The sequence below is a fragment of the Lampetra fluviatilis genome, chromosome 82 (genome assembly GCF_964198595.1).
Source record: "Lampetra fluviatilis chromosome 82, kcLamFluv1.1, whole genome shotgun sequence".
In the NCBI taxonomy this organism is placed as follows: domain Eukaryota; kingdom Metazoa; phylum Chordata; class Hyperoartia; order Petromyzontiformes; family Petromyzontidae; genus Lampetra; species Lampetra fluviatilis.
Genome location: NC_136356.1, coordinates 737,356 through 756,143, shown reverse-complemented (window position 1 = coordinate 756,143; position 18,788 = coordinate 737,356). Strand labels below are relative to the sequence as shown.

Sequence of the window (18,788 nt, the reverse complement as noted above, 5' to 3'; positions counted from 1 at the left end):
ACGCGAATGAGAACCTCTCTCCCGTTGCCGCTGAGCTCGCGCGCGTGTGTTGCTAGGGGCAACCGCGAGTCGGCGTTACCGCGCATGCGTAAATGCGTGCTTTGGGGCCACAATCAGCGTAATAGTTATAAAGTGAGATTTTAGTAGTTTACATTTGACGGAGGAGAAAAACAAATAGTGCTTTTTCGTCTGGGGGCTTATTGTGTTGTATCTGTGTACTTGGTTGAAACGTAAACACAACAGTTTGCCAGCTCAAAGCAGTGCAAGGCGTGTGCAGACAGACACACAGAGAGAGAGACAGCGAGACAGACACACAGACAGAGAACATTTTATTTTATAGGTAAGATATACATATATATTATATACATACATCGAATGTATTACATGTGTTACGGGTTCCGGAGACACTTGTAGAGGTAACTTCTTTATTACAATCCAACAGCACTCCAACAGTCCTGATACTCTGTTACAGCCTAGGTACACAGCCTAGGTACACAGCCTAGATACGCTACTCTGGCTACGCTCTGGAACTCGCCCTCACAAGGACGTAGAGCCAGGAGTTCCAGAGTCCCACCACTGGCTCTCATAGCATCCCAGGGTCCTCAGATGGCTGGTCTTGGGTCTTGGGTCTTGAGCTACAACTGGCCCCGATCGTCCAGGGAGCTCCCCTTTTATGCCTAGTCCCCAACGAGGGGTGGGGCCGTGTGCACCCCCAGATATCCCACAGAGCACACACAGCCCCCCCCCCCCATTGGTGGCGCCAAGGGGCTTAAGCGTCTGGGCCGCCTGGGAACCCAGCGCCCGGCACCAAGGGGCCCAAGCGCCTGGGCTGCCCAGGGTCCCAGAGCCCCCCAGCAGCCCCTCCCATGTCACTACATTACCCTCCTCTATGTAGCCTCCAGCCATCCCGGCTGTCAATAATTAGAAAGTTTAAATTAACGAAAGGGAGAGAAAAAAAATATGCGAGCCTCAACAGGAAAAGAAAAGAGAACAAGAACGCTACCATTAATACCCTAACCAACCTGTACACTTTACACTATATACAAGCGTCAATCAACAAAAAGGTGAAGCAATGACACGTGAACAAACGACCCGCGGCACACCTAGCCCTCCTCAGGATCCGCATAGTAAACGGGGAATTAACAACAACAAATATACAGATTCCGACGCGTTGGATGCACAACCACTTCATGGATGGCAGGGTTCCACACCATCCTGCCAGCCTCCCATCCGTCAGGTGGAGAGAAGGCGAAGACCAACATGTCTAGCATCCCTCTATACACACTAATCCGGACGTCTGTCTACGTCCCGGGTCGAGAAGTCGTACTTCAGGGCCGACCCATGTACTGGGCAAAGAAGTCGCACTTCAGGGCTGCTCCAGTATCTACATTTTGAAATATATATATAAATTTGACATGACACAAACAAAATAAATCTGCCTGCTCCTGCCCAGAAATGGCGGACGCACGCGCGAACCGCATCTCCAAGGCATCCCATGCTTGGGTCCCAGCAGTCCTCACTGAGGACCACCACCGACATTACATGTCACTCGTTAGCACCCCCCGCCTTTCCGACGTGGCGTCTCCATCCTAAAACCGCGCACGTCGGCCATATCGGGGGAGAATTTCCATGTTACCACCCCACCGCCTTTCCGACGCGGCGTCACAACCAGTAGCACGCGTCGGCCATATCAGGCGGGACTTCAACCCAGTCTCTCTCCAAGACTCGCATCGCAGCATATAGCTGTACCGAACGAGCTGAGACCCAGTCTCTCTCCAAGACTCGCATCGCAGCATATAACTGTACCGACCGAGCTGAGACGACCCATCGTTCACTCACTGCACAACATGCACCCTAACAACTGAGGGATACAGTCCCAACGTAACGGGACAACTACACCCGAACACTACGAATCTCCAGCCCACTGTTTCAACGCGCCTCGGAGTGTTTCAATCTCCGGGCCGTCAGGGCGAGCCTACAGCTCCAGACGCACCACGGAAGGTCTCAACCTCCGGGCCGTCAGGTCAAGCCGTCAGCCATTGCATGACGGGACCACACTCTCCGAGCCATGTGAGCGCACAGCCCACTAGGCTAGACATGCCACGGAGTGTTTCAATCTCTGGGCTGTCAGGTCAAGCCGTCAGCCATAGCATGACGGGACAACACTTTCCGAGCCATGTGAGCAGACAGCCCACTAGGCTAGACATGCCATGGAGTGTCTCTATCTCCGGGCTGTCAGGTCAAGCCATCAGCCATAGCATGACGGGACCACAACTTTCGTGTTAGACACGCAACACCCACTGGGCCATCCTGGTTAGGATCTGCACCCCAAGATATTTGCGAGCCAGCACGACAATTCCAAATCCTTGGCAGCATGTCACCATCTCAAGATAAATGCCCCATACAGTCTATACATCGTTAACAATGACAGCACAAGCTATACATTAACTATCACAAACAAAGCTCAATACAAACCATACATTGTTAACAATCACAAGCAAAGTTTCGCACACACATTGACAACACTCACGAGCGAAGCTCCACACAGTTTACCCAACAACAATCACGACTCCCCGACGACAATGAAGAAAATGTCAACAAAAATCATTAATCCGGAGCGCGTAAATTGACGAAGTGTCAGGGGCCTGGTCTCCCGACCTCCAACCTTTGGCCAGAGCAAAGGCGACGACCAGCGTGTAAGAATGGCGCCCTCACTGTCCGGTCGCAGCGCTGATGACGCGGTATGCTAGGTTGAAGCCAGCTGTCGTCCGGCGGTGAAGGTCGCAACGCTGATGATGCGGCGTTGTTTGGTTGGACCACGCTGGGCCCGGAAGTGACGTTGCTCCCAGCGGTCATTGCTCCCCCGGCGGAAGTGACGACACACCCGGAAGCATCCCCCACATTTGTGGCGGGAATGCCGGTGGCGAAGCAGCGCCTCCTCTATCCCTGCTCCCGACGCTGGAGAGGGGACGGTCGGCAGAGCAGACAGCTGCTCAGCCGGCGGTGCGGCGTCGTCGTCGGCCGGCGGTGCAGCGTCGCAGTCGGCCGGCGGTGCGGCGTCGTTGTCGGCCGGCGTTGGCCGCCCCATCGCTGCTTGCTCCTCGACATCGCCGTCAGGACTGAAGGTACGTGGCTTACAACTTGTCTCCATGGCCACTTCTGACTCCAAATGTAACGGGTTCTGGAGACACTTGTAGAGGTTTATTACAATCCAACAGCACTCCAACAGTCCTGATAATCTGTTACAGCCTAGGTACATAGCCTAGGTGCAGAGCCTAGATACGCTACTCTGGCTACGCTCTGGAACTCACCCTCACAAGGACGTAGAGCCGGGAGTTCCAGAGTCCCACCAATGGCTCTCACAGCATCCCAGGGTCCTGAGATGGCTGGTCTTGGGTTTTGGGTCTTGAGTTACAACTGGCCCCGATCGTCCAGGGAGCTCCCCTTTTATGCCTAGTCCCCAACGAGGGGTGGGGCCGTGTGCACCCCCAGATATCCCACAGAGCACACACAGCCCCCCCCCCGCCCCGTTGGTGGCGCCAAGGGGCTTAAGTGCCTGGGCCGCCTGGGAACCTAGCGCCTGGCGCCAAGGGGCTTAAGCGTCTGGGCCACCTGGGAACCCAGCGCCCGGCGCCAAGGGGCCCAAGCGCCTGGGCTGCCCAGGGTCCCAGAGCCCCCCAGCAGCCCCTCCCCTCCCATATCACTACACATGTACATAGGAACCTTATGGCTGGACCACGGGGTCCCGAATAAACGGAAGTCAAAAATCGTAATTAATTCATGTATTGTTGGCAACTCCATCCGACCACGCACATAAACGCTGCGACTGACCTGGCGCGGATCATTCTGTTGTCATGTCGTGTCCAAGCGCAGCAGCGAGGACGAATGCGCAGAAGAGCTGAACAAGCGAATGCACTCCATGCTTGGGTGTGTGTAATAAAGGACTCGTTCACTGGGTCTGTCTCCGTTGTCCTTTATTTGGGTTCTTTACACTTGTCCCACACGGCCCTCGCTCAGAGCCTTCCCCCCGCTTGGCAGCTCGACCTCTGCCTTCGCTCCCGTAGCCTTTCTCGCTCTGGTGCAGCTCCGCTGCAGGTTCCCCTTGTGCAGTCCTCCGGCTGCTCTCACAGCAGCTCCACCACTGCTCCCCATTCCTCCGTGCTCGGTCACCGCTGGCCGACGGTGCCGAGTCTTACTGTGTGTGGCGATCTCGCCACACTCCAACCTCCGTCCTGCGTGGCCTTTCCTTGTCTCTATCCCCAACTCTCTCCCGTCTCTTCCAGTTCTTGATGAACTCCGACTTGGCGGGGTGGACGGAGGCAGGAGACACTGAGAGCACTGCCCGCCGCCCTTGATGACGATGCCCTGGCGGCGTTTCTTATCATCTCGTCGTCGGAGAGGGCAACACTGACTCAAGCCTTTGACCAAATGGCGGCAATTCACGAGCCGCCGTCGAACGTGCACCGCAAGTTTGCTACGTGAAAGAGAGGGGAAACCGAGATACTCCTCGCCTTCCGTAGCGCACTTTTGGCGCTAGCAAAGGCTGCCTTTCCAAGGATGGACCACGACGGACTCGACTTGTTGGTCCTCGAGAAAATTCTGGCTTTGGCTAAGGACCTTAACATTGTCCTGCCAGCTGTAGACGACGATCTTTCATCCATCAAGGTTGCAAGATGCATTCAGGCTCAACAGCTCTTGCAACGGCACAAGGGGTTGGCGGCGTGTACTGCGCCCCGTGAGGATTTGATTCGGGTCGTTTGACCACAGTGTGTACAGATACGCTTAGGGCGGAGTTGGTTTGTACATCCCTCGCGCCTTAAGCCTTTCATCGCTCCACGCGAGTTTGTTCCATCTCCACACCGCAGGGGCAAAGGGTCAGATGTGTCCGGTGAGCCGGGGTGTGTGCCCGCTGAAGTTGGTCCTCAGCGGAGTCGTGTGATCCCATCCTCACCTCAGGTGCTGCGCGCCTGACGCCCCAGTGCCGCCACCTGCGTCATCTACACTGGATTCGGGAGAGGAGAACCCGTCGACCCGTTCTACTGCATTTTGCGAGGAGCCGGGTTCGACGGGACATTTGCATATTCCCCCCAGGACCTCCAGGGAGAGCAAGTCCACCTCCCCTGGAGGCCCTGCCACGAGGACTCGATCAAAAACTCTTCGGGTTTCGTGATCCCCACGCACACACACTCCAATACACCGTTGGTTGTCGCACTCAGTAAGCCGTATCGGCTATTGGCTGAACCTCGCCCTTATTGTACTTGTGGGTGTTGTTACACGGTGAGGGTGACAGGTGTTGGTAATGAAGGGGATTGAGCGTTCGCGGTTCACTGCATTTTTTTTTCCTGTTTTTGTTCTGTACTCATACCCTTTTCCCCATTGTTAATGTACATTTGTAAGTAGTGTATATATTGTATAGGTGGGCTTGGGTATTTAATTGAAAAATTGTATTGTTACTTGTTGAGGCACACAGTGACATCCGCGATGTCACTACATCACCTCCCCCCCCTTCGTAGCACTCAAGTCATTTACAGTGAGGGAAAAAAGTATTTGATCCCCTACTGATGTTGTACGTTTGCCCACTGACAAAGAAATGATCAGTCTATAATTTTAATGGTAGGTTTATTTGAACAGTGAGAGACAGAATAACAACAACAAAATCCAGAAAAACGCATGCCAAAAATGTTATAAATTGATTTGCATTTTAATGAGGGAAAACACGTTCCTTCGGAGTGGGCAGGTAGGAACTTGGTTGGACAGCACATTCGTGCACGACAGAAAGCTCGCGGTCACGTGATGCACTTCAACCAATCCCGGAACGTACATGTTCGGGAGGGGCGATGCACGACAGACAAATAATCCCTGGTGGGCAGTGTGAAACTGTTGCTCCTACCTGTATAATTCCACTCGTTGAGTTATCCTTCAGCGATGATGACTCCAGACCGATTTTCTTCTCACCCACTCCGTTCGACCACCACTCAGCAGGTCACAACACTTATCTCTCGGCTTCCTCCACGCACTGTTCAAATTTGGAAGTCCATCTTACGGTTTCAATTCTAATTATCTTGCTAATTTCTATAAATATTTTGATTTCACACTTGATGATGCTTGCTTGTGTAATGCAGTCGAAACGTCGTGATCATTTTGTTTGATATTTTTATTATTTTATGATTTCCCTTCTACGTAACTTGACCGAAAAAAACAATAATATGAATGCCATAAACATGTTAATTCTTATGTACTACAACTTTGATTGTCGTGCTGTTCATTGCTTACCGTATGACATGTTGGTCTTCTGGATCTATGCTCAGCAACCATAACGAATGAAAACAAGCAGGCGTTTTGTGCAGGCCACGCATATTTCTTCGAGTAAAATTGTCCACTGGCAAAATATCACCTCGTGGAGATGCCGGGGATTGAACCCGGGGCCTCACACATGCAAAGCGTGCGCTCTACCACCGAGCTACATCCCCATGGTTATTCTACCTGGGCGCACTTCCACCTCGATACGGGGTGAAACGTCGTCATCAGCTTCTTCCTCTCCCTCGTCACCCCACTCACTCTCCTGTTGGCCCTGGGCCCTGTACACATCGAGTCTGCACAGAGTCCAAGCAAAATGTATTTCTTTGAAAGAAATAGAAATAACAAGCACATGTGGATCGATACTATGATGCTTTCCCAATTTATTTATTATTGGAAATATTTAATTCGGAAATAAAAAAGTGTTTTGGATACTTTTAAGCACTGGGTTTCAGCTCCGAAATTTTAAGTAAACCATTTGATCACTGTGTGCATCGCTAGTTATACAAATAGCAAGTTCCTGAAATCAACACAAATTCACCCTCAGGTATCGTTCATATAGGGTTATACTGGTAGGAAGCACCTGGTTCCACCAGCCCACAGGGGATTATTGTGTTGAAAGGGGAGGGTGGTGAGGGGCTGGGTGGGGGAGGGTGGGGGGGGAAGGGCTGGTCACCCCGTGGTGCCCTTATAAAACTCAATGTTTAACCGACTCACGCCGGCTTGTGCCCAACCTCACTGTTGGCCATATTTGCGAAATACACCACGCCGCCGTTGACCCTGGCCATTGACCGAGCAAACCAACGTTCCTTCCAGCTCCCTCCGCAGGAATCTGTTTACGAGAGTTCATGTGCACCCCGATTACAGGGACATGGACACAGCCAATTGATTTTGAAAATCAACCTTTGTTGGAAACATAAATAAATAAATAAACTTCCAACATGGATTCCAGATCCAACATGGAGATGCCGGGGATTGACCCCAGGGCCTCACACATGCAAAGTGTGCGCTCTCCCACTGCGCTACATCCCCACCACGCTGGCAGCCAGCCAGGTAGCCAGCCCCCTGAACTATCGGCTCCTCCCCTTACCCCCCCTTCCTTAGGCCCCTCCCCTGACCCTCCTCCCTTAGGCACCTCCCCTCTCCGTACCCGGCAGTAGGTCTCCACCAATCAAAGAGCTGTTTATGTTATATATTTATTTATGCACGACAGACAGACAGTCAGACAGACAATAAATCCCTGGTGGGCAGTGTGGAACATTGTTCCTACCTGTATAAGTATTTGACCCCCTCTCAATCAGAAAGATTTCTGGCTCCAAGGTGTATTTTATACAGGTAACGAGCTGAGACTAGAAGCACACTCTTAAAGGGAGTGCTCCTAATCTCAGCTTGTTACCTGTGTAGTGACATAGAACGGTCACTACTGTGTCGGCCCGTACGAGGGCTGGGGGCCCCAAGGGGGTGCCTGGGGGGTCACGTGGTGGAGGGACCCGGACCTTCCCAGAGGTGGGGGAAGGGAGGCGTGGCCTGGGAAGGGAGGTGTGGCCTTGGCAGTGCCAGCCACGCCTGGGCGGAGCCGGCCATGCCGGAGCGGATATAAGCGGGGTGTGAACGCAGAGCGGGGCTGTTAAACTCCGAAGTGAAGACGACATCATCGATCCTCAAGTCCCGGGTCGTCGTCCTGGACCAGGCAGCCCGTTGCCTGCCTGGTCCACTCTGTGTAGTGTTCCAGAGTGTGAGTTGAGGAAGGTGGTCACCACTTCATGTACAGTGTTATATTACTTACCGTTTAATAAATAGTGTTGCCTCCAAGCTGTGTGTGTGTGCACCTAATTCAAACCCACTACACCTGTATAAAAGACACCTGTTCACAGAAACAATCAATCAGATTCTAAACTCTCCACCATGACCAAGACCAAAGAGCTCTCCAAGGATGTCAGGGACAACATTGTAGACCTGCACAAGGCTGGAATGGGCTACAAGACCATCGCCAAGCAGCTTGGTGAGAAGGTGACAACAGTTGGTGCGATTATTCGCAAATGGAAGAAACACAAAAGAACTATCAATCTCCCTCTGCCTGGGGCTCCATGCAAGATCTCACCTCGTGGAGTTGCAATGGTCATGAGAACGGTGAGAAATCAGCCCATACACGGGAGGATCTTGTCAATGATCTGAAGACAGCTGGGACCATAGTCACCAAGAAAACAGTGGGTAACACACTACCCCATGAAGGGCTGAAATCCTGCAGCGCCCGCAAGGTCCCCCTGCTCAAGAAAGCACATATACATGCCCGTCTGAAGTTTGCCAATGAACATCTGAATGATTCAGAGGACAACTGGGTGAAAGTGTTGTGGTCAGATGAGACCAAAATGGAGCTCTTTGGCATCAACTCAACTCGCCGTGTTTGGAGGAATGCTGCCTATGACCCCAAGAACACCATCCCCACCGTCAAACATGGAGGTGGAAACATTATGCTTTGGGGGTGTTTTTCTGCTAAGGGGACAGGACAAATTCACCGCATCAAAGGGACGATGGGCGGGGCCATGTACCGTCAAATCTTGGGTGAGAACCTCCTTCCCTCAGCCAGGGCATTAAAAATGGGTCGTGGATGGGTATTCCAGTATGACAATGACCCAAAACACATGGCCAAGGCAACAAAGGAGTGGCTCAAGAAGAAGCACATTAAGGTCCTGGAGTGGCCTAGCCAGTCTCCAGACCTCAATCCCATAGAAAATCTGTGGAGGGAACTGAAGGTTCGAGCTGCCAAAGGTCAGCCTCGAAACCTTAATGACTTGGAGAAAATCTGCAAAGAGGAGTGGGACAAAATCCCTCCTGAGATGTGTGCAAACCTGGTGGCCAACTACAAGAAACGTCTGACCTCTGTGATTGCCAACAAGGGTTTTGCCACTAAGTACTAAGTCATGTTTTGCAGAGGGGTCAAATACTTATTTCCCTCATTAAAATGCAAATCAATTTATAACATTTTTGACATGCGTGTTTCTGGATTTTGTTGTTGTTATTCTGTCTCTCGCTGTTTAAATAAACCTACCATTAAAATTATAGACTGATCATTTCTTTGTCAGTGGGCAAACGTACAACATCAGCAGGGGATCAAATACTTTTTTCCCTCACTGTAAATGACTTGAGTGCTACGAAGGGGGGGTAGGTGATGTAGTGACATCGCGGATGTCACTGTGTGGTGCTGGCCTGAGGCACGGCGTGCGATGCGCTTACATCGCAGACATCATGCATGTAGCGACATCGTGGATGTCACTGGGTAATGCCGGCTCTAGCGAGGCACGGCGTGCGATGTATTGACATCATGGACACCCCGTACATGTGGGTGTAGTACCAGCCCTAGAGGGGCTCGGTGAGCGCTGGGTCATAGCGCTAAGTGGCACCACGCGTGGCGTGCAGTGCTGACTCCTACAGGATAGCGTGTGAGAAAGGGCTATTTTAATAAACACAATAGACAGGAAGTTCAAAAGGCTCGCATAATGCACATGCATAATGTACGTTGCCTCAGTAATCTCACCCCCCCCCCCCCCCCACATTGTGCAAGAGTGCAGAAGAGTGGTCAACACATATATGCCTCTATATAAGGAACTAAACAGGAAGACTTCTCCACAAATCTGGCTGCCGCCTGATGAAGCTAGTTGTAATTACTGGCGAACGTCGTACTCAGTTTGACAAATGTTCTTTGGTTCTTTCGGTGAAGTCACGTATAAAGATAAAATAATAAATTAAATAATAGCATACGACGTTTCGATTAAATTTCGATTTAAAGCTTTCGTGACTGCATTTCCCATATCCCCTCCCTTTGATGCTGCTAATCCTGCATAATGCACGGGCATAATTAGTACTAATCACATACTTGCATTTCCCATATCCCTTCCCTTTGATGCTGCTAATCCTGCATAATGCATGGGCATAAGTAGTACTCATCACATACCTGCATTTCCCATAAATATGCTAAATTCCTCTTGATATGCATATTTTTTTGTCAAGGCGCCCTTTTCCCCCCTTCCAACCCAGCTTATATATATGCTCCAAGCACGTGTGCTGTTTCATTCAGACGCTGTCGCCTCGACAGACCTGGTATTCACCTGAGGATGGCTGCTTGCGTTGTGGCCGAAACGTCGTGAGAATTGTTTTATGTTTTATTTTTATTATTTTATTACTTCCCTTCTACGTGACTTTACCGAAAGAACCAAGAAGACGTTTCGATTGCAACACAAGCAATCATCATCAGGTATAAATGAAATAGAAAAAAAATCTAACCAGAAACATATAGACAGACATATAAGTAGACAGATATCACAGAGATACATAGAGAGAGAACAAACATAGGCACAAAGAGAAAGAACGTCTCTGTGACGAGGCCTTAAATAGAGGGGGCGGGGGCGGAGAGAGAGGGAGGGGTAAGAGAAAATTAGCATGTCAATGAGTAGCAAGACGAGTGGTAAGGTGAAAAAGTACACTAAATCAAATAAAACCTAGCAAAATTTCGAAGCTTAATGCAATGCAACACAGAGGGTCGGTCAACACACAATTAACGCATAGCCTGGTTGATTACGATCTTCCAAAAATTGCTGAATTAGAAGTTAGGTGTGAAATTTGAAAGACACAAACACGAAGATTGATACACAAGCAGAGAGAGAAAACAAAAAAACCCAGAGAGAGAGAATAAGACAAACTTAAAACTTCCCTGTAGAAGTGGTTCAATCTTAATTTGGAGCTTTCGTGACTGCAGGAATTACTCTTTGGTTCTTTCGGTAAAGTCACGTATAAAAACCACTTCTACGGGGAAGTTTTAAGTTTGTCTTTTTCTCTCTCTCTGGGTTTTTTGTTTTCTCTCTCTGCTTGTGTATCGATCTTCGTGTTTGTGTCTTTCAAATTTCACACTTAACTTCTAATTCAGCAATTTTTGGAAGATCGTAATCAACCAGGCTATGCGTTAATTGTGTGTTGACCGACCCTCTGTGTTGCATTGCATTAAGCTTCGAAATTTTGCTAGGTTTTATTTGATTTAGTGTACTTTTTCACCTTACCACTCGTCTTGCTACTCATTGACATGCTAATTTTCTCTAACCCCTCCCTCTCTCTCCGCCCCCTCTCTCTCCGCCCCCTCTCTCTATTTACGGCCTCGTCACAGAGACGTTCTCTCTCTATGTATCTCTGTGATATCTGTCTGCTTATATGTCTGTCTATATGTTTCTGATGATTGCTTGTGTTGCAATCGAAACGTCGTATGCTATTATTTAATTTATTATTTTATCTTTATACGTGACTTTACCGAAAGAACCAAAGAGTAATTCCTGCAGTCACGGAAGCTCCAAATTAAGATTGACAAATGTCGCTTGGCTCTCCAACACACCGGTGTGCTGTACTAGGGACGAATTGGCATGTTCTGTTTGTGTAGGTAGGGGTGATACGCGCTGGCAGTAGGGATCGTGGGGCAGCGCGTGGTGATTGGCTGTGTAGTGGTGACGCGCGCTGACAGTGATGGATCGTGTGGCAGCGCGTGGTGATTGGTTGTGTGCGCTGACACAAGCTGGGAAAAGGGATCGTGTGGCAGCGCGTGGTGATTGCTCAACTAGGGTGGGTGCTCACATCGCGGTCCGCATAGGCTCCGTCTCCTCGGGAGCGGAGGACTATAAAAGGCGGTGCGCGCGGGCGCTAGGGGAGTTGGTTACCAGTGAAGACGGAAGACGGAGGAGGAAGAGATAGGGCCCTGAGACCCCTAGTCCCGCTGTCCTTGTAAGGACCAGGACCCTGTGTGGCTCAGAGGCGGGACCTTGGGACCCAGGGCCGGACGTCCGTGTGAGGGCCGGGCCGCGGGACCCAGTGGTCGTGACCCATACCCAAGCTGGGGTGGGTCTGTAGGTTCCCCTGGAAGCTACGGGGCTGGAGAGCCCGTGTGTGTGTAGCCGGGTGGAACGTGTAGCGTGAGCTGTAGTGACCACACGTGTTATTGTGGCAAAGACAAGTGTTAATAAAGTGTGCTACCCGTCAAGTGGTCTCCAGCCGTAATTTACAATATTACAACTGGCGTCAGAAGTGAAACAGTCTTCCAGCCATGGATACCAGGAAGACTCATCGGACTCACGAGCGTGACCGGGAGGAAAACCACGACTACTCGGGCCAGCAGGCATCGGGGGAAGAAGAGGAGGAGATGCCGGCGCCACAGGACCCCTCATGGGTGCCCAACGAGCGGCTGGGGTCTGATGCCGGACCCCGCTACGCGCACTCCCGCCTGGCAGAGCTGCTACTCGCCGCGGCGTCCATCCTAGCGGAGATCACCACGTCTGGAGGAGCGAGAACGTCGACGGACATTGAAAGGGTTCGCGTTGCAGATTCCAATCAAAATGACTTTGAAATTCCCGCCATTTCTGACGAGCGGCCATCTATTGGCGGGAATCGCGAGCAACACGTGGCGGGGGTCCTCCAATCTCTGCCGCTCACGTCATCAGCGTGCACTACGGGCCGCCATCAGCCACCCGCCATAGGGGCCGCCATTTCGCATGTCGACGGTGCGGCGTGGGAGAATCACGAGGCGGAGGACGACATTATTTTCCAGCAGCGTCTTCCCGCGTTGACAGCCTTCAAGGCGGAAGGGGGTGACTGGGGCGCATTCCAGCGAAGATTTCTCGCCCATTAAAAGATGTCGGCCTGGTCCGACGCTACGGTGCTGCGGGCACTGCCTGCCATGTTGGACGACAACGCGCTCGCGGCCTTCAGGTCCGCACCGAGATCGGCCCGCTCCACGCTCAAGGCTGCGCTGGGCCTCATGGCCAAGGTGTACGGACCACCTTCGTCCTGCCGCCACCAATTTTACGAGCGACGGAAGGCGGACACGGAGACCGCGCTCGCCTACCGCACGGCGTTGTTGGCTCTCGCGGACGCCGCGTTCCCTCGTATGGACGAGGAGGGGCAGGACGCTATGGTTTTGGAACAACTGCTGAAGTTGGCGCAGGACCTGGGGGTCCCCATCAACACAGCCGACGAAGTGGACATATGTTCGTTGCGTGTTGCGACGAGCATCCAGGCGCACGAGGTCCTGAAGCGGAAACAAGTGGTCGTCTGTGCTTCTGCCGCGGTCCCAGCTCCGGCCCCGGTGGACGCCGAGCCCCAAGTCATTCGCCCACGGGAGGAGGCGTTCGCTGCAGCACGACCAGGGGATTGGAGGTCGGGGGGTCGTTCGCCTCTGCGATCGACCCGCAAGCTGGAGCAACCGAGACCTCCGACATCCCTCGTCACGTGCTACAACTGCGGCCTTCGGGGCCACGTGGCGTCCGGGTGCTGCGCTCCACGTCAGCGCGCCACGGGACCTCGGCTGGACGATGACCAAGGCCCCAAGTCATCCCAACTACCCCCGGCAAGTCGCGGCACTTCACATGCTCGGCCTACATACGCGACACACATGGGCCGCCGCTTTGCGGCGGAGGAGGTGCTATTGGGGGCCGGGGATTCGGTTCGGAAAGGGGGGTTCGTACGGGGCCCGGGGGAAATTAAATGGTCTGAGTTGGGCCACAGAATAGTGGGTGCGTCGGCCGGCTCGTCTGTCATTACGGGATTCATAGACGGCATCGAGGTCAGGGTGTTGGTGGACACGGGTGCGTCGGCGACTATCATTTCAGATCTCATTTATAACATTCTCCCCGTCCAATGTCGACCTCTGCTCCCAGTGGACGTGCCATGTTACGCCGCAAATGGGGGCTCGTTGGGCATTGTTGGTCAGATTCGGGCGAGCATTTGCATAGGGGATATTAAATTGGCGGGACCTGTTTTGGTCTCCTCTTCCCTAGCGGTTCCTTGTCTGTTGGGTACAGACTTTGTGGCTAAGATGCCCATTAAAATTCTGGTTGATCAAGGTTGTATTGAGCTGCCATCGGGTCGCCGTATTTCCTTTTTGTCTAACCCTACTGGAATACGGACGGCTTGTGCAACGATCCAAGCGCTAGCGTCCCATACGGTGCACGTGCCCCCGGGTTCACAGATGTTGGTACCCCTCCGGTTGCGGAAGCCGTTGGGTGGGGAGACTGTGGGACAAGGCGTGCTTTTGGGTCCGTCGAATAGAGCTGTCGGGGGTCTGGATTTGGCGGTGGCTCAAACCTTGGTTCGGGCCTACGGCGACCCGTTCGTTATGGTTTTAAACGCTGGTTCGCGGCCGGCCGTTATTCCGCAGGGCACCGTGCTTGCTCACGCGGCACGGGTCCCTGCGGAAGAGCGGCTTATTGCACATGTTGATCCCGTCCCGGCGCAGAAAATTCAATTGGGTGAGGACCTTGAATGGGTCGATTCGCTGTGTGCGGACTCCAGTGATTTGTCAAGGGTGCAATTGAGTGCGCTGCGCGCTCTGCTGATCGAATTCTCCGATGTGTTCAGCAAGCACAAATATGATATTGGATGCACGGACCTGTTACGCCACCACATTGAAACAGGTGATGCGGCACCAGTCCGAGAGAATCCCTTCCGGCTGAGTCCTGCCGAGAAGGAACACGTTCAATCGGCCGTCAATGACATGCTGACGGCCGACATCATTTCGCCCTCATCCAGTCCGTGGGGAGCACCTATCGTTCTGGTTAAGAAGCAAGACGGGTCCTTGCGTTTTTGTGTAGATTTCTGTCGCCTAAATAAGATCTCCGTGGCTGACGCGTATCCGCTCCCCAGAATGGATGAGTCCCTGGACGCATTATCCGGGGCGCAGTATTTTTCTACACTTGACTTACTGTCGGGATTCTGGCAGCTGCCACTCGACGATGAGTCTAAACCTAAGACAGCATTCCGGACCCCAGGGGGCCTTTTCCAGTTTAATTGCTTGCCCATGGGACTCCATTCCGCTCCCGTGACGTTTCAGCGCCTAATGGAATTGGTTTTGTCGGGTCTGCAATGGGATACTTGCTTAATTTACCTTGACGATGTCATTGTTTTCAGTAGAACTTTCGAGGAACACCTCCAGCGATTAAGGGGGGTGTTCTTGCGGATGCGATCGGCTAAGTTGAAGTTTAAACCGGCTAAATGCCACCTTCTTCAGAAATCCGTAAGGTACTTGGGCCACATTGTCGATTCTTCGGGGATCTCCACCGATCCCGCGAAGACGAACTGTGTCAGTTCATGGCCAACGCCCACTTCGGTTTCTGAGGTCCGCAGTTTCATTGGATTTGCTTCCTACTACCGCCTATTCGTTGAGCATTTCGCCACCATTGCCAAACCCTTGCACGCTCTAACAGCCAAAGGGGTCAGGTTTCGATGGGGGCCAGAGGAGGAGGCCGCGTTCTGCTCCCTCCGGGACGCCTTGGTGGGTGCCCCGCCCTTATGTTACCCTGACTTTACGAGACTCTTCTTGCTGGATACGGATGCTAGTAACACGGGCATTGGGGGGGTGCTCTCACAGGTCGTTGGGGGAGTTGAACGGGTGGTCGCCTATGGTAGCAGGGTTTTATCGCCAGCGGAACAGCGCTACTGCGTGACCCGTCGCGAGTTGCTGGCTATTGTTTTTTTTATACAGCAATTTAGACCTTATCTCTATGGCCGTCATTTTACGGTCCGGACGGACCACGTGGCGCTTCAGTATGCATTAAGGGTCGCCCAACCCTCGGGCCAATTATCACGGTGGTTGGAGGTCCTCCAGGACTATCAATTTACGACCACTTACCGTAAGGGGTTGCGCCACACCAACGCGGATGCCCTGTCGCGGTTGTCGCCTCGTCCCGAATGTGCGTGCTTGATGGGGTCGGCGCGCTGTAAACCGCCAGGTGCTGTACCCGAGAGTGAGTTGGTCGCGGCCGCGAATGCGCCGTTGGTTGACGTTCCCGCTACTCCTGCGGGCGGGGACTCGCTACTCTCACTGTCTCTCGTTGAGTGGGGCCGACTCCAGATGGCTGACAGCTCCCTGCTCGCGTTGCGTCGCAGGGCGGGGGGTGCCGAGGAAGGTCAAAAGTGAGCTGGCTCCTGGCTGCTCAAGCAGGGCCTGCTAATGAGATGGGACAATATGTCCCGGCGGCACACACTCGTCGTGCCTTCCGCTATGCGGGGCGAAGTTGTTCTGGCCGCACACGAACGCCTCTTGCATCTGCGAGTAAACAAAACGCTCGCTCTGCTCCAGCGTGACTATTATTGGCCGGGGATGGGGAGCGAAGTGGTCAATATACTGAAGGGGTGTGTGGATTGCGCCAAACGGAAACCACCGCCCATTGCGCCAAATCCACCGCTGCAGTCCAATCAGGTCTCGCGCACTAACGAGCTCATTGCGCTGGATATTTTGGGGCATTTTCCTGTCACGCCTAGGGGTAACAAGTACCTGTTGGTTGGTGTGGAATACTTTACCCAATGGCCTATGGCGTGGCCACTCGCCAACCAGTCGGCGGCGGCCGTGGCGGACGCCTTTGTCCAGGGCTACGTCTTGGACAAGGGGGCTCCCGAACGCTTGCTGACCGACCAGGGAAAGAATTTTTCGAGCAAATTGCTGCAGGAGGTGTGCGACCTTTTGGGTACAAAAAAGGTGCGTACCTCCCCGTACCACCCACAGACTGACGGGATGGTAGAGCGACTCCACAGGACTTTAACTTCCATGTTGTGCCAGCAGGTGTGCGAGGCACAGGTTGACTGGGACTTGCAGGTCCCGGGGGTCCTCGCCGCGTATAGAATGGCCCCCCATGCAGGTATGGGATTTTCCCCATTTTATTTGATGTACGGTCGGGAGGCCGATCCGCCCATGGAGACTCAGCTGGGACTTTCCGTGCCACGGCCTAATTCCAAGTTGGCCGACCATATTAAATTTAACATTGCAAAACTGGCCGAGGCACGGGAGGCCGCACGGCTTAATTCGAGGTCTCGCCAAATCGCCAACGAGCGCTTGCGTGCACGGAAGGTGTCCGTGCACTATTGGAAACCGGGCGATAGGGCCTGGCTGCACTGCCCTCATGCACCTTTGGCTACGTCGCCTAAATTATTGAGGCCATGGCGGGGACCCGTGGAGGTCGTGCGGGTTGCACGCCCCCAGTGTGTTCAGATAAAATGGGGAGAGCGCCGTTGGTACGTTCACCCCTCCCGGCTGAAACCGTTCTCGCCACCATATGGCCTTCCTTTATGTCGTGAGGACCAAGCATGTGATGTGACCGACGACCCGGGGAGGGAAATGTCTCCGCCTGATCCTCACATGTTTTTGCCTGATCCGCTCCCAGGTGTCTCGGAACTGACGGCTGCCGACCACCGGCGACCGGATCCCCGCGGCACGGCCGGTTCTTCCAGGCCCGAACCGTGCCTTCCTGGGCTGCCGGAGCCACCGGACGGTCGACAGCATCCCGTCCCGTACGACGGACCGGCCAGGCGGACTCGCGCTAGGTCGCGCAACTTTTCCTGACCAAATAAATGAGGTGGGGGTGCGGGACGACGCGGCCGGATCGTCTCGTCACAACGTTCCCCGTCCGTTCGACCGCTCTATCGTTCCGTTCAAGGAGCGAGCGGAAGGGCGATCGGTAGTCAAGGAGACACTGGACACGTCGGTTTTTTTCGAAATAACTTTTATTGTGTTGTTCGTCTGTTTGTATATAGGTCATTGTTGTGTTGTGTTGTTGTGTTGCGTTGTGGTTATGTTACGGGGCACACTTGGGGAGTGGGGTTTTTTGTTTTTGTTTTAGCAGCCGGGCCGGCTGCGAGCTATGTGGGAGGGGGTGATGTAGGGGTGATACGCGCTGGCAGTAGGGATCGTGGGGCAGCGCGCGGTGATTGGCTGTGTAGTGGTGACGCGCGCTGACAGTGATGGATCGTGTGGCAGCGCGTGGTGATTGGTTGTGTGCGCTGACACAAGCTGGGAAAAGGGATCGTGTGGCAGCGCATGGTGATTGGTCAACTAGGGTGGGTGCTCACATCGCGGTCCGCATAGGCTCCGTCTCCTCGGGAGCGGAGGACTATAAAAGGCGGTGCGCGCAGGCGCTCGGGGAGTTGGTGACCAGTGAAGACGGAAGACGGAGGAGGAAGAGATAGGGCCCTGAGACCCCTAGTCCCGCTGTCCTTGTAAGTGTAGTGGTGGTGTTGACGTGCGCCGACAGTGATGGATCACGGGGCGGCGCGAGGTGCGGGGTTGGGCACGCCATGTGGGCGTGGTGTGGACGCGCGCGCCGGGAGTGAGGGATGACGGGCGGCGCGGCGTGGGTGTTGAGGCGCGCTGACACGATGTGGGGAAAAGAGGATCGTAGCCAGCGCCCGGTGATTGGTCGAATGGGATAGGTGCTCTCAGCGACGTCCGCAGGAGGGGTATAAAGGGTGACGCGCGAGAGCACTCGTGGTTGTTTAACCAGTTGAAGATTGAAGACGGAGTGGAAGGAGTAGGGCCCGAGACCCCTAGTCCCGCCGTCCTTATCGGGACCGTGGCCCTGTGTGGCTCGAAGGCGAGACTGTGGGACCCGTGGTCCGACGCCCATGTGGGTCGGGACTGTGGGACCCAGGGTCGAGACGGACACCCCGGCTGGGTGTGTTCCGAGAGGCTA

The 18,788-nt window shown here is 53.5% G+C and overlaps 1 non-coding gene across 1 annotated transcript; it reads right to left on the bottom strand.

The window, feature by feature from the left end:
- Nucleotides 1–6,398: 6,398 nt before the first annotated feature.
- On the bottom strand, nucleotides 6,399–6,470 carry TRNAA-UGC (transfer RNA alanine (anticodon UGC)). The gene has a single exon. It is a non-coding gene; the product is annotated as a tRNA-Ala (tRNA).
- Nucleotides 6,471–18,788: the final 12,318 nt, after the last annotated feature.